The 13,993-nt window shown below is 39.1% G+C and overlaps 1 protein-coding gene across 2 annotated transcripts in view; it reads right to left on the bottom strand.

Annotated features, from left to right (window-relative positions):
* SCAF11 (SR-related CTD associated factor 11) overlaps positions 1 to 13,993 on the bottom strand; it is an 89,444-nt gene that overhangs the window by 54,065 nt on the left and 21,386 nt on the right. For both annotated transcript variants that reach the window (XM_043886328.1, XM_043886337.1), the window contains exon 2: positions 4,370 to 4,423. The gene's annotated coding sequence lies outside the window, so the exon portion shown is untranslated. The remainder of the gene's footprint in view (positions 1 to 4,369; positions 4,424 to 13,993) is intronic.

Genomic DNA, 13,993 nt, shown 5'->3' with positions numbered 1-13,993 from the left:
TTGCAAAGAACTATTCAAATATATTTTGGAATATCTAGGCACAAGAACCCACTAAGTTCATCAGTTATGAGTCGCCCATGTGTGTATGAAGTAATTTTTCTATTAGATTTTTAAATAATGTAAACCTGTGGATTTCTACATTAAAGGTTATGTATTGCCTAGGAAATTTCTCTATTAGGTTAAGTAAGGAGAAATGCAAGGTCCCATACTTTGACTCATAACCCAACCAGAAACTAACATATATAAGAATAATTTAAAGGTTTTAATAAGTTAAAAATTGGAATTTCAACTCAGTATTAGTTACTTTTAAACTGTTAATTCAATCACAGTCTGCCTTAATAAACGTAGAACGTCAAGAACAAAAGGAACACTTTCCACTCAGCCTACATGCACAACATTTGTTATACTTCTGGTGCTATTCTTTAGGTATCATGTAACAGCTTATCAAGGTAAATACACTGACTTCTCCGAGTGAGATGGGCCAGGAGGTTTTAAGCAGACGCCAGCTCCAAGACCACTGCATCTAGAGGGGGAGATTACAGCGGTTTGTACTAAAAGGAGAAGCAAGGGTGATAAAAAGTGCTCAGATTCCAGCAGTTTTCAAAATACAGCCATCAGGATAGACTGAATGTGGCATATATGTTAGAGAAGATCCCAGGATAACTTCACAGTATTCAGACTTGAGTAACTAGAATGACAGAATTACTGAGATAGAACACTTCAAAAATATTCAGATAGTCATAGGTTGTTGTCCCACTTGATGTTTACTCAGAAGGACAGTATCAATATCACTTGAGAACTTGGCACAAATGCAAGATACCTCAGGCAGCACCCTAGCTAGCGAGTAAGAATCTGCGTTTTATCAAATTCTGTGTAAGATTCATATACACAGTAATGCCTCAGAAACATTTACAAACAACTTCCAAACCAAGCTGATTTTAGAATTATATTAAACTTCCGTATGATCTATAATTGAGTAGAATTCATTTGGAAAAATTCATAACATACCATCTCTCCCATTATGACTGAGAATTCAAAAAAAATTGTAACTTTGTCATAAGCAAATCCGTGCTTATGACACTGCCTAGCAATAACAAGAAAACAAGCATCAAATGCAAACCATTACTATTAAAGCAGATCTTCCATCCAAATCTGTCTTAAATAAAATCAGGAAGCGCCTCCAATTAACTACTCAAAAATTTGATACTCCCTCTAAGGATGTTATTAATATTTTTATTTTCCCTTGAAGAAACCATAAATTAAAAGGCTATTTTTCAGTGATGCATGTGTGTTAGGGAGGATTCTATCTATTATTATAGGCCAGCAGTCAAAAGCTGGCTAAGTATTTTCTGTAAAGTTTTGTTGAAGAACAGTCATGTTCATTTCTTTATATTTCCTATGGCTGCTTTTGCACTACAATAGCAAAGTTGAATAATTACGACAGAAACCATGTACTTGGTGTGAAATAAAAATATTTCCTGACATATTAATCAACAAGAAATGACATAGCCATCAGCAATTTCTGGCCTCTATGTATGAATGCGGACTCCCAAAACTGTGATCCAGCAGATGCTGCCAACCCTTGCGGTGACTGCTGAGGAGTTGGGGGAATACAAGAAGCAAGGTGAACAAGGAAACAAGATTGGCCCCAGATGGCTGAGATGCATATGAGAGAAATGAATTCAGTGAGCCCAGAGGCTTGCATCTTCCCATATACAGAATGCTAAATTTCTTAACTTGATATCTGATCTTTGATGTTCAGACTGCCTGCTCCCTTTGTTGCAAACTTGTATATAGCCTGACTGCCCCTCCTGCTTCCTTGGAGCAGTTTTCTCAGAAATACTGAGATGCTATCTCCCGGGCTCAGAGTCCTAAACATTCCCACCAAATAAAATAACTCTACTTTCAGGTTGTGACCTATTTTTTTGTCGACAGTGGCAAAGTCTACAATAATTATGGTCGGCCCTTTTCAGAAAAAGTTTGCCAACCCTATTAAAGACTATGAAAGGCTGCCTCTTTGGAGATGTGGCTCAGTCTCTCACTGCAGAGCCCCTCAAGCTTTCTTAGGTATAGGCATTGATTTACATTTGTATTCAACTGTTACCACAGCACAACAGCTACTTACTACACATCTGAGTCAATGCTTCTGCAATGGTTCCTTGAGTTTCTTTAAAAATTGCCTGAAGGCTATATACTTTTGTTGACTTATGTACATTTATTTTATCAATCTGGCTTCTAGAGTTTTCAACTTGTTTTCAACTCTGTTTGCTTCAGAGTAAGATTGAGGCAATTAGCTCTTTCAGCTTAATAGTTATTTCCTTTCCAGCTTCTTTGCTACATAATCAACTGATCTGCTTCTGATCTGTCACTGTTAATTTTTATTTTTTTTCACTGTTAATTTTTAAATCACTTACAGAATGCTCCCCTTAATATTTTTTCCTACCTGATTTCCACCATAAAGCAATCTTACTAAGACTTTATAAACAGACCTGTTTGCCTCAAGTGAGCTATTTTGACAAGCTTTTGTTTAGAATATTCTTTATTTGCATGTTTGGTGCTGGAGCTGTAATACTAGCACTCTTCAGTACAGATAGTAATGTACTGTTGGCACAGGTTTTAGAAAAAAAAACTGTCTGCATTCAAACACTAACTAGTCTGACACTTACTAGTAATGTGACAACTTCTTTAAGCCTGTTTCCTCATTTACAAAATGGAAATAAAGCAGTAACCATTTCAGTCATTATGAAAATCAAATTACATAAACACATAATTCATTTAAAGTGTTCAGTTCAGTCGCTCTGTCGTGTCCGACTCTTCGTGACCCCATGAACCGCAGCACGCCAGGCATACCTGTCCATCACCAAGTCCTGGAGTTTACCCAAAATCATGCCCATATTCTAGTCGGTGATGCCATCCAGCCATCTCATCCTCTGTCGTCCTCTTCTCCTGCCTTCAATCTTTTGCAGCATCAGGGTCTTTTCCAATGAGTCAGCTCTTCACACCAGGTGGCCAAAGTATTGGAGTTTCAGTTTCAACATCAGTCCTTCCAATTAACACCCAGGACTGATCTCCTTTAGGATGGACTGGTTGGATCTCCTTGCAGTCCAAGGGACTCTCAAGAGTCTTCTCCAACACCACAGTCCAAAAGCATCAATTCTTCTGCACTCAGCTTTCTTTATAGTCCAACTCTCACATCCATACATGACTACTGGAAAAACCATAGCCTTGACTAGACGGACCTTTGTTGGCAAAGTGATATCTCTGCTTTTTAATATGCTGTCTAGGTTGGTCATAACTTTCCTTCCAAGGAGTAAGCATCTTTTAATTTCACGGCTGCAATCACCATCTGCAGTGATTTTGGAGCCCCAAAAAATAAAGTCAGCCACTGTTTCCACTGTTTCCCCATCTATTTGCCGTGAAGTGATGGGACCAGATGCCATGATCTTAAGTTTTCTGAATGCTGAGCTTTAAGTCAACTTTTTCACTCTCCTCTTTCCCTTTCATCAAGAGGCTCTTTAGTTCTTCTTCCCTTTCTGCCATAAGGGTGGTGTTATCTGCATATCTGAGGTTACAATGTTCAGACAGCACAAAAGGAGTACTCAACAACTAGCACATGTGCACAAACACATGAATAACTCCCCACCCCAAGCAGATTTTAGGTATAGCAAAGGATTCAAGATGATAAATCTGTATGACTCTCCTTAAGAATAGACTTTCATTATTTTTACAAACAAATTTGTAAAACCCCTGTATTACAAAGACTATCCACATATGGAAAGAATGAGTAAAAAGTTTACAAAACTTAACCTATCAAATAATTCTTCAAACAGAACTTACACGAGGATAAGTAAGTTACTTATTCTACATGGACATTATTTATCAAGATTCTGGTTTATCTGAAAATAAAAATGTTGAAGCAAGACACAAAATCTAGGACTCACACAGTAAACAGCCCTAGGATTTTTGTATCTTACTTTCTACTTTATATAGGCATAGGAAAAGAAACACTAAATGCTGTAACATATGGCTGTCTGTGTACTCAATTGCTCGTGTCTGACTCTTTGCGACCTCATAGACCTCAGAGCCTGCCAGGCTCCTCTGTTCATGGGAATTTTCCATGCGAGAATAATGCAGTGGGATGCCATTTCCTTCTCCAGGGGATCCTCTCAACCCAGGGATCAAGCCCACATCTCTTGCATCTCCTGAATTAGCAGACAGATTCTTTATCACTACACCACCTGGGAAGCCTGCATCATATGGCTACTCCAGGAAAAAAGAAAAGGTCATGTTTAAGTAAAGTTCCAACCACAATTTTCTAAGACTCTCGTTTAGTTTTTAATAAGTATACATTATTTACGAGGTTTCTTACCCTTAGGATTCTTCAGGTCGAACAGTCAGGGAACCGGCTTTCCATCAAAGTTATCTGGAGAGGGAATTATGAAAATTAGTCCTATTTCACTTCACTTTCAACTTGGGTACCAAAAAAAGGAGACTAGGAAAGTACAAAGAACTACTTATTACAGAGGGCCACCAGATGTGAGTATAATTTATTTAGAATGTAAAACATTTTAAGAGAATGACTATATGCCTGTAAATATGAAGATACACATAGGTCCTGGAAGCAAACAATAATGAAACTATTTTGTTCAGGGAAAGAGAAGCACAAGAAATCACATTTCAGCTTATAGGAGAAAACCAACAGAAAACAAAGTAACGGAGAATTAGAAAAAAAAATCTACCCCAACAAATAGACTTAGTCTCATCACCTAATAAAGCAATGTAGAAAAAGATATACAAAAGATATTTAACCAGCCCATAAATTCAACAACTATTAGTATTTAAATTATTTCCTGAACTCCAGATTTTAAGTATCCTTAGCCAGTAATCACATCTCGCTTATTCCTCTTTCTCAACCAGCCCCACAGAACTCCCCACATTTCTACAGTCTGCCTATTTAATTCACTTAGTATCTAGTCAGCACTCCCTATTTTCTAGGCACCACCAGGCCTTAAGCACTGACATACCTGATTAAAAAAAAAGTAACAGCATGGCAGGTGCTATAATGGCAGCAAGCACAGGATATTACAGAAACACACAATGAGCACCATATCCTTGCAACATATGCCTTTGTAAAAGAGGCTTCTCAACTAGGACCAAAAAGATTTAAAATGTATTTTCCTAACTCTCCTCCCCCCCCACCAAATACTCTGTACCATGATAGCATTTCCATCTTTAAATTAAGGACTCAAAATTTGAATTGTCAAAGTAAACATGATAGTGAAGATCTTAAATTTCATAATTAATGAAGGATATACACAAATAGGTAAAATCATTTTCTGATAATTTTATACTTCCTCTGTGGAAGTGACAATTAAGCAAACATGAAAGATACACTGTACCTAATTCTACACAATAAAGTTTTATCCCCCCAAAAAGCTTTTCAGATTAATGTCTGGACATACAGGTGAAAAGAAGTATCTATTCTTTCTTGAAATTCTATAACACAGTACATTTTCATACAACTTATCTGAACATATTAATATCTAACTGAACATCATGAAATTAAAAAAATAACACACCAATTTCCCTCTATTCATGATCACAATAGTTACATATTTTTCCAGCATCAAATTTAGTTATAATATCAAACAGTAAAACTGAAGTGGATATAAAACTCAGACAACTTACAATCAATTTTTTTTTCAACTTTTGCTTTATTTACACACTTTGATGAAAGTGAAGGAGGACAGTGAAAAGGTTGGCTTAAAGCTCAACATTCAGAAAACTAAGATCATGGCATCTGGTCCCATCACTTCATGGCAAAGAGATGGGGAAACGGGAAACAGTGTCAGACATTATTTTGGGGGGCTCCAAAATCACTGCAGATGGTGACTGGAGCCATGAAATTAAAAGACGCTTACTCCTTGGAAGGAAAGTTATGATTAACCTGGATAGCATATTTAAAAGCAGAGACATTACTTTGCCAACAAAGGTCTGTCTAGTCAAGGCTAAGGTTTTTCCAGTAGTCACGTATGGATATGAGAGTTGGACGGTGATGAAAGCTGAGCATCGAAGAATTGATGCTTTTGAACTGTGGTGTTGGAGAAGACTCTTGAAAGTCCCTTGGACTGCAAGGAGATCCAACCAGTCCATCCTAGAAGAGATCAGTCCTGGGTGTTCACTGAAAGAACTGATGTTGAAGCTGAAACTCCAATACTTTGGCCATCTCATGCGAAGAGTTGACTCATTGGAAAAGACCCTGATGCTGGGAAGGATTAGGGGCAGGAGGAGAAAGGGACAACAGAGGATGAGATGGCTGGATGGCATCACCGACTCGATGGACATGGGTATGGGTCAACTCCGGGACTTGGTGATGGACAGGGAGGCCTGGCATGCTGCAGTCCATGGGGTCGCAAAGAGTCGGACACAACTGAGTGACTGGACTGAACTGATGGTCTTTATGTTTATATCCCCTCAAAATTCATGTTGAAACCCTAACCCCTAAGGGTAGACAGTACTGTTAATAAGTGGGGCCTATGGGACATGCTTAAGAGGGTAAATTGCTCATGAAAGGGATCAGTGCTTTAGAAAAGAGGCTCTAAAAAGATCCCTAACCCCTTCCATCTCAGGGAAAATCTGAGACCTGGAAGAAGGCCCTCATCCAACCATGATAGCACCCTGTTCTCTAACTTCTAGTCTCTAGAACTGTGTGAAATAAATCTGTTCTTTACAAGCCACCCAGTTTTGGTATTTTGTAATAGCAGCCCAAACAGACTAAGACACATGCTCTGCTTTCAGGTACTAATGCACATTAGTCCCTGGAAAAGCTTTTCTAGTTCAGCTTTCAACAGGGTTATTGGGTTGCTTGTCAGTACTTGATCAACAAAAGCAATTTTGAGGAATCTTTCCATATTCAATTCTTTCATCCTGCACTTATACACAAAGAAATGTTTTGTTTTCTCAGCACTGTTTACTGATGAACAAACAATTTTATGTCTTGTTGTTTATCAGGTAAAATGAAAATAAAGAAGCTGAAGACATCCACATTTATAGGTTTTATAATAAAACCAGCTCCATGTATCAATCCAGGAAGTAAAAAATGTCTTCAAAATGTCTCTAATATTCTTGCAATGTCTCCAACAGCAAGTGAATGTCAAGAAGGTCCACTAATATGAAGCATGTCACATCATATTATGCTCTATAATAACCAATAACCTAATTATTAGAACAAATCATTTTTTAAAAGTTAAAATGAATAAAAATAAAACATTTTCAAAAAAGCAAGCCATTTAATCCTTGGGCATAGATTGAAACATAGATTAAACTGAAATAGAAGAAGTTTTTCAAATGTAATTTTGGAAAATCAGAGTTCATGAAAACTATGCTGTTACTCGGAAAGAGAAACTAATGTTCCTATTTCCTTCTACACTTAATGTAGCATAATCTCCTCAATAAAACTTGTACTGTTATACATGGCAGGATCATATATATGTTGAAAAAAATGAGATATAATTGCCATTTTCAACTATAAAATAAGAAAATGCAAGTTGACATAACATTCTAAAATAGATAAAAAGTGAAAAGGGGAAGTTTCCATTCTACGTGAAATGGATTAACTACATTCTATCTTGTTAATAACCTCACGGAATGAAACTATAAATTCTAGACGGAATGAATGGAGAAGCTAACTGAAAGCTAAAAGTCAAACAGTAGCAGGCAGCTTGGGGAAGAGCCCCAGATCAGACAGATTATAAACTGGCAGTGCGTTTATAATTATTTCCCACCGAACTTTGCCCCGAAGTTAGGCTTTATGAAACCTGAAACCTATAAAGTGACCACTGTTACAGAGAGAAGCAGAGACACAGAGAGGGGAAAGGAGATATGCACACTGGCACAAGCAAGCATTCACATGTGCTCTAAGAAAAGCCTCCAGCTCTGCCTAAGGAGTAGGAAAGGGGTCTCCTAATGCTCAATAGTCAGAGAAATCTTTGCTTTTTCCTTTCTGTTCTTCATTCCCCATGAGCCAGTTCCCAAGCAATCCTATGGTGCTGATGGCTGCAAGAGCAGCAGCAGAGTCACCATAAGCCTAAAACTCTTCGGGAAAGGCACCATGCATAATGACTGAAGAAAACTCTGGGGTACTCTCCTTGATTATTCTCCTGCCTTCTGGTGTTTTGGCTTCAGGTGCGATTGTGGAACATACCCAACACAGTGGAGCAAACAAAGACCTAGCTTTCTAGCCAGAGGACAGAAAGGTGTGTGTATGTGTGTAGGGAGGGAAGGAGGTTGTTTCAGGGATCTAGAAAATACCAAGGAAATAATAGAGAGAGCTTGAGAAAGTAATCTGTAAACTGTTCAAAATGTCCAAAATACATTTCAGAACTACTTGACATAAGAGAACCAAAAAATTTCAAATACTCACCTATGTCTGCTTCATTGACTATGCTAAAGCCTTTGTGTGGATCACAACAAACTGGAAAATTCTTAAAGAGATGGGAATACTAGACCACCTGATCTACCTCCTGCAAAACCTGTATGCAGGTCAAGAAGCAACAGTTAGAACCAGACATGGAACAACAGACTGGTTCAAAATTGCCAAAGGAGTAAGTCACGGCTGCATATTGTCACCCTGCTTATTTAACTTGTATGCAGAGTACATCATGTGAAATGCTGGGCTGGATGAAGCACAAGCTGGAATCAAGATTGCCGGGAGAAATATCAACAACCTCAGATATGCAGATGACACCACTCTTACAGTAGAAAGTGAAGAGGAACTAAAGAGCCTCTTGAAGAAGGTAAAAGAGGAGAGCAAAAAAGTTGGCTTAACACTCAACATTCAAAAAACTAAGATCATGGCAACTGGTCCCACCACTTAATGGCAAATAGATGGGGAAACAATGGAAGACTTTATTTTTGGGGGCTCCAAAATCACTGCAGATGGGGACTGCAGCCATTAAATTAAAAGACGCTTGCTCCCTGTAAGAAAAACTATGACAAATCTAGACAGTGTATTAAAAAGCAGAGACATTACTTTTCTGACAAAGGTCTGTATAGTCAAAAGCTATGGTTTTTCCATAGTCACGTATGGATATAAGAGTTTGACAAGAAAGAAGGCTGAGCACCGAAGAACTGATGCTTTCAAACTGTGGTGACCGAGAAGATTCTTGATAGTCCCTTGGACTGCAAGGAGATAAAACTAGTCAATCCTAAAGTCTACCCTGAATACGCATTGAAAAGACTTATGCTGAAGCTCCAATACTTTGGTCACCTGATGCAAAGACCAGACTCACTGGAAAAGACCCTGATGCTGGGAAAGACAGAAGGCATGAGAAGAGGACGACAGAGGATGAGAAGGTTGGACAGCCTCACCGACTCAATGGACATGAGTTTGAAGAAGCTCCGAGAGATGGTGAAGGACAAGGAAGTCAAGCGTGCTGCAGTCCATGCAGTCACAGAGTTGGAGATGACTGAGGGACTAAACAGCAACATGAGGAAAGACAATGCACAGAAACCAACGCCAAGAAGACACAGATAGTAGAGCACTGAGTGAACTGTCTGACAAAGATTTAAAGCAGGCAATAAAAATGTTCCAGCAAAAAAAAAAAAAAAAAGGTTCCAGCAAGTAAAAGCAAATCCTCTTGAAACACATGGAAAGCTAGAAAATCACAGCCAAGAAACAGAAGATATAAAGTTATAAAGTACCGCCAAATGGAAATACTGGAACTGAAAAATGCAATAACTGAAACAGAAAACACACTGGACAGACTCAGAACAGAATGAAAATCAGTGGACTTGAACAAGAGCAGAAACTACCCAATCTGAACAACACAGAGAAAAATATGGGGAAAAAAAATCATTAGTGTCTCAGGAACTATAACAGGCAAGAGTCAATTTTGACTCTGGCAAGCATGCCTTTGGCTGCTTTTGTTATTAGAATTACAAACAATGGCCTGCTTCAGAGAACCCTGCCCCCTCTGCCTGACCCTTAACCTAAAATGCCTTTGTTTAGCTCACAAAGAGATACTCTAACCCTGCCCAACTGTGAATGACCCTAAACAATAGCACACTCCCCTGCCTGAGGCAGTGAGAGAAGACTCTACACATGGACATCACCAGATGGTCAGCACCGAAATCAGATGGAATATATTCTTTGCAGGAAAAGATGGAGAAGCTCTATACAGTCAGCAAAAACAAGACCGGGAGCTGACTGTGGCTCAGATCATGAACTCCTTATTGCCACATTCAGACCTAAATTGAAGAAAGTAGGGAAAACCATCAGACCATTCAGGTATGACCGAAATCAAATCTGTAACGATTATACAGCGGGAAGTGAGAAATAGATTTAAGGGACTAGATCTGATGGAGTGCCTGATGAACTATGGACGGAGGTTCATGACACTGTACAGGAGACAGGGAGCAAGACCATCCCCAAGAAAAAGAAATGCAAAAAAGCAAAATGGCTGTCTGAGGAGGCCTTACAAATAGCTGTGAAAAGAGGCGAAGTGAAAAGCCAAGGAGAAAAGGAAAGATATACCCATTTGAATGCAGAGTTCCAAAGAACAGCAAGGAGAGATAAGAAAGCCTTCTTCAGTGATCAGAGGAAAGAAATAGAGGAAAACAATAGAATGGGAAAGACTAGAGATCTCTTCAAGAAAATGAGAGATACCAAGGGAACATTTCATGCAAAGATGGGCTCAATAAAGGACAGAAATGGTATGGACCTAACAGAAGCAGAAGATATTAAGAAAAGGTGGCAAGAATACACAGAAGAACTGTACAAAAACAATCTTCACGACCCAGATAATCATGATGGTGTGATCACTCACCTAGAGCCAGACATCCTAGAATGCGAAGTCAAGTGGGCCTTAGGAAGCATCACTACGAACAAAGCTACTGGAGGTGATGGAATTCCAGTTGAGCTATTTCAAATCCTAAAAGATCATGCTGTGAATGTGCTGCAGTCAATATGCCATCAAATTTGGAAAACTCAGCAGTGGCCACAGGACTGGAAAAGGTCCATTTTCATTCCAATCCCTAAGAGAGGCAATGCCAAAGAATACTCAAGCTACCATACAAACGCACTGATCTCACACGCTAGCAAAGTAATGCTCAAAATTTTCCAAGCCAAGCTTCAACAATACGTGAATTGTGAACTTCCAGATGTTCAAGCTGGTTTAGAAGAGGCAGACGAACCAGAGATCAAATTGCCAACATCTGTTGGATCATTGAAAAAGCAAAAGAGTTCCAAAAAAACATCTATTTCTGCTTTATTGACATACCAAAGTCTTTGACTGTATGGATCACAACAAATTGTGGAAAACTCTGAAAAAGATGGGAATACCAGACCACCTGACCTGCCTCTTCAGAAACCTGTATGCAGGTCAGGAAGCAACAGTTAGAATTGAACATGGAACAACAGACTGGTTCCAAACAGGAAAAGGAGTACGTCAAGGCTGTATATTGTCACCCTGCTTATTTAACTTATATGCAGAGTACATCATGAGAAATGCTGTGCTGCATGAAGCACAAGCTGGAATCAAGATTGCCAGGAGAAATACCAATAACCTCAGATAAGCAGATGACTCCATCCTTATGGCAGAAAGTGAAGAAGAACTAAAGAGCCTCTTGATGTAAGTGAAAGAGGACAGTGAAAAAGTTGGCTTAAAGCTCAACATTCAAAAAACTAAGATCACGGCATCCAGTCCCATCACTTCATGGCAAATAGACAGGGAAACAGTGGAAACAGTGGCTGACTTTACTTTTTTAGACTCCAAAGTCACTGCAGATGGGGACTGCAGCCATGAAATAAAAAGACGCTTACTCCTTGGAAGAAAAGTTATAACCAACCCAGATAGTGTATTAAAAAGCACACATTACTTTGCCAACAAAGGTCCGTCTAGTCAAGGCTATGGTTTTTCCAGTAGTCATGTATGGATGTGAGAGTTGGACTATAAAGAAAGCTGAGCGCCAAAGAATTGATGCTTTTGAATTGTGGTGTTGAAGGCTCTTGAGAGTCCCTTGGACGGCGAGGAGATCCAACCCGTATATCCTAAAGGAAATCACTTCTGAATGTTCATTGGAAGGACTGATTTTGAAGTTGAAACTCCAATACTTTGGCCACCTGATGCAAAGAACTGATTCATCTGAAAGACCCTGATGCTGTGCAAGATTAAAGGCAGGAGAAGAGGACGCCAGAGGATGAGATGGTTGGATGACATCACCGATTCAATGGACATGAGTCTGAGTAAACCCTGGGAGTTGGTGATGGACAGGGAGGCCTGGTGTGCTGCAGTCCATGGGGTTGCAAAGAGTTGGACAGGACTGAGCAACTGAACTGAACTGAACTGAACTGCCTGAGGCTTTCCATATTAGGAGGTATTTACAACAAAAGGCCTTTTTACTTTTTTCCCACACCTCCTTCCCCACCCCCATCTCTGATCAATAAGAACCTGGCGTCCAGACCCCAGACAAGATGGTTATTTTGAGACATTAATCTGTCACCTTCTCAGTCAGCTAGCTTTCTGAATAAAGTCATGTTTCTTGCCTCAACACCTAGTCCCTCAGATTCACTGGCCTCTTCTGCAGCAATCAGAGCAAGTTTGGTAACAAATTTGGCAAGCCAGTCAGTAGCCTTGCTGCTCCTGGCTAGCAGGCCCAGATCAGGGAATATTGAGACGAGGCCCTAAGCAGCTGCTGGGACCACTGACAAGTATAACTTGTTGTGTCTGTGAGAAACCTAATTTTTAATCCAACCTCTTTTGTAAACTGATGGATTTTATACTGCTGTACCTGACTCAGTCTGAAATCTTGAAATAAGAACTGATGCCTGTATGTATGTGCTATTGTCTCTGGATAACATTGTCATGGCTGAACTATAAAAGAACCCTATTTTATTGGCTTAAACAAAAGTTAGTGTAACTAACTAACAAAAATTAGTTTTACAAACCAAGCAATTCTAAATACACGAGAAATTAAGCTAAATAAATTTCAGGTTTACGTGAACTGGGAAATATTCAATATTAAATTGGTACCTGGAATTAATGTTGAACTTGGTTGATCTAACAGGCATGTCCTGAGTCACAACATTAAATGGAATATTAAGTATAATACTTACATTGTTCCTGAGTTTAATATAAGCTAAATAAGATTTATTTTATCTGTTACAAATCTGTCAGCAAAGAAAGTAACTCAATGTGAAGAAACTTCTGAGGAAATAAAGTGCAAATGAGAAGAGTTCAAAGTGTACTTTTACAAATATATGTTACAGGATCTCTCCAGACATTCTGTAACTTAAAAGCTAAAACTGGGCTAAAGTAAGTGATGAAAGGTTTATGGAAAACGGACCCCCAAAAGGGTTTTGTATGTGATCAGTAAGGATTGACTAAGTTTAAAACAAGTTTAATTGAGTAAATGAATCTTAAAGTAAGCTGGTGCAAAAGTAAATTTGGCTTTTCTCTCTGTTAAAACAGTCATATTTTCTGAAGATGCTAAACTGACTTTATAGCAGATTATGTTTATTTAGATTTTAAGTAATCTATTCAGTTCAGTTCAGTCACTCAGTTGTGTCTGACTCTCCACAACCTCATGGACTGCAGCACGCCAGGCTTCCCCGTACTTCACCAACTCCCAGAGATTGCTCAAACTCATGTCCATCAAGTCAGTGATGCCATCCAACCATCTCATCCTCTGTCGTCCCCTTCTCCTCCTGCCTTCAATCTTTCCCAGCATCAGGGTCTCTTCCAATGAGTCAGTTTTTCACATCAGGAGGCCAAAGTATTGGAGCTTCAGCTTTAGCATCATCAGTCCTTCCAATGAATATTCAGGACTGATTTCCTTTAGGATTGACTGGTTGGATCTCCTTGCAGTCCAAGGGACTCTCAAGAGTCTTCTCCACACCACAGTTCAAAAGCATCAAGCCTGCAGCACTCAGCTTTCTTTATGGTCCAACTCTCACATTCATACATGACTACCGGAAAAACCATAGCTTTGACTA

This window comes from Cervus elaphus, chromosome 3 (genome assembly GCF_910594005.1).
Source record: "Cervus elaphus chromosome 3, mCerEla1.1, whole genome shotgun sequence".
NCBI lineage: Eukaryota > Metazoa > Chordata > Mammalia > Artiodactyla > Cervidae > Cervus > Cervus elaphus.
This window is presented reverse-complemented; position numbering and strand designations above follow the sequence as displayed.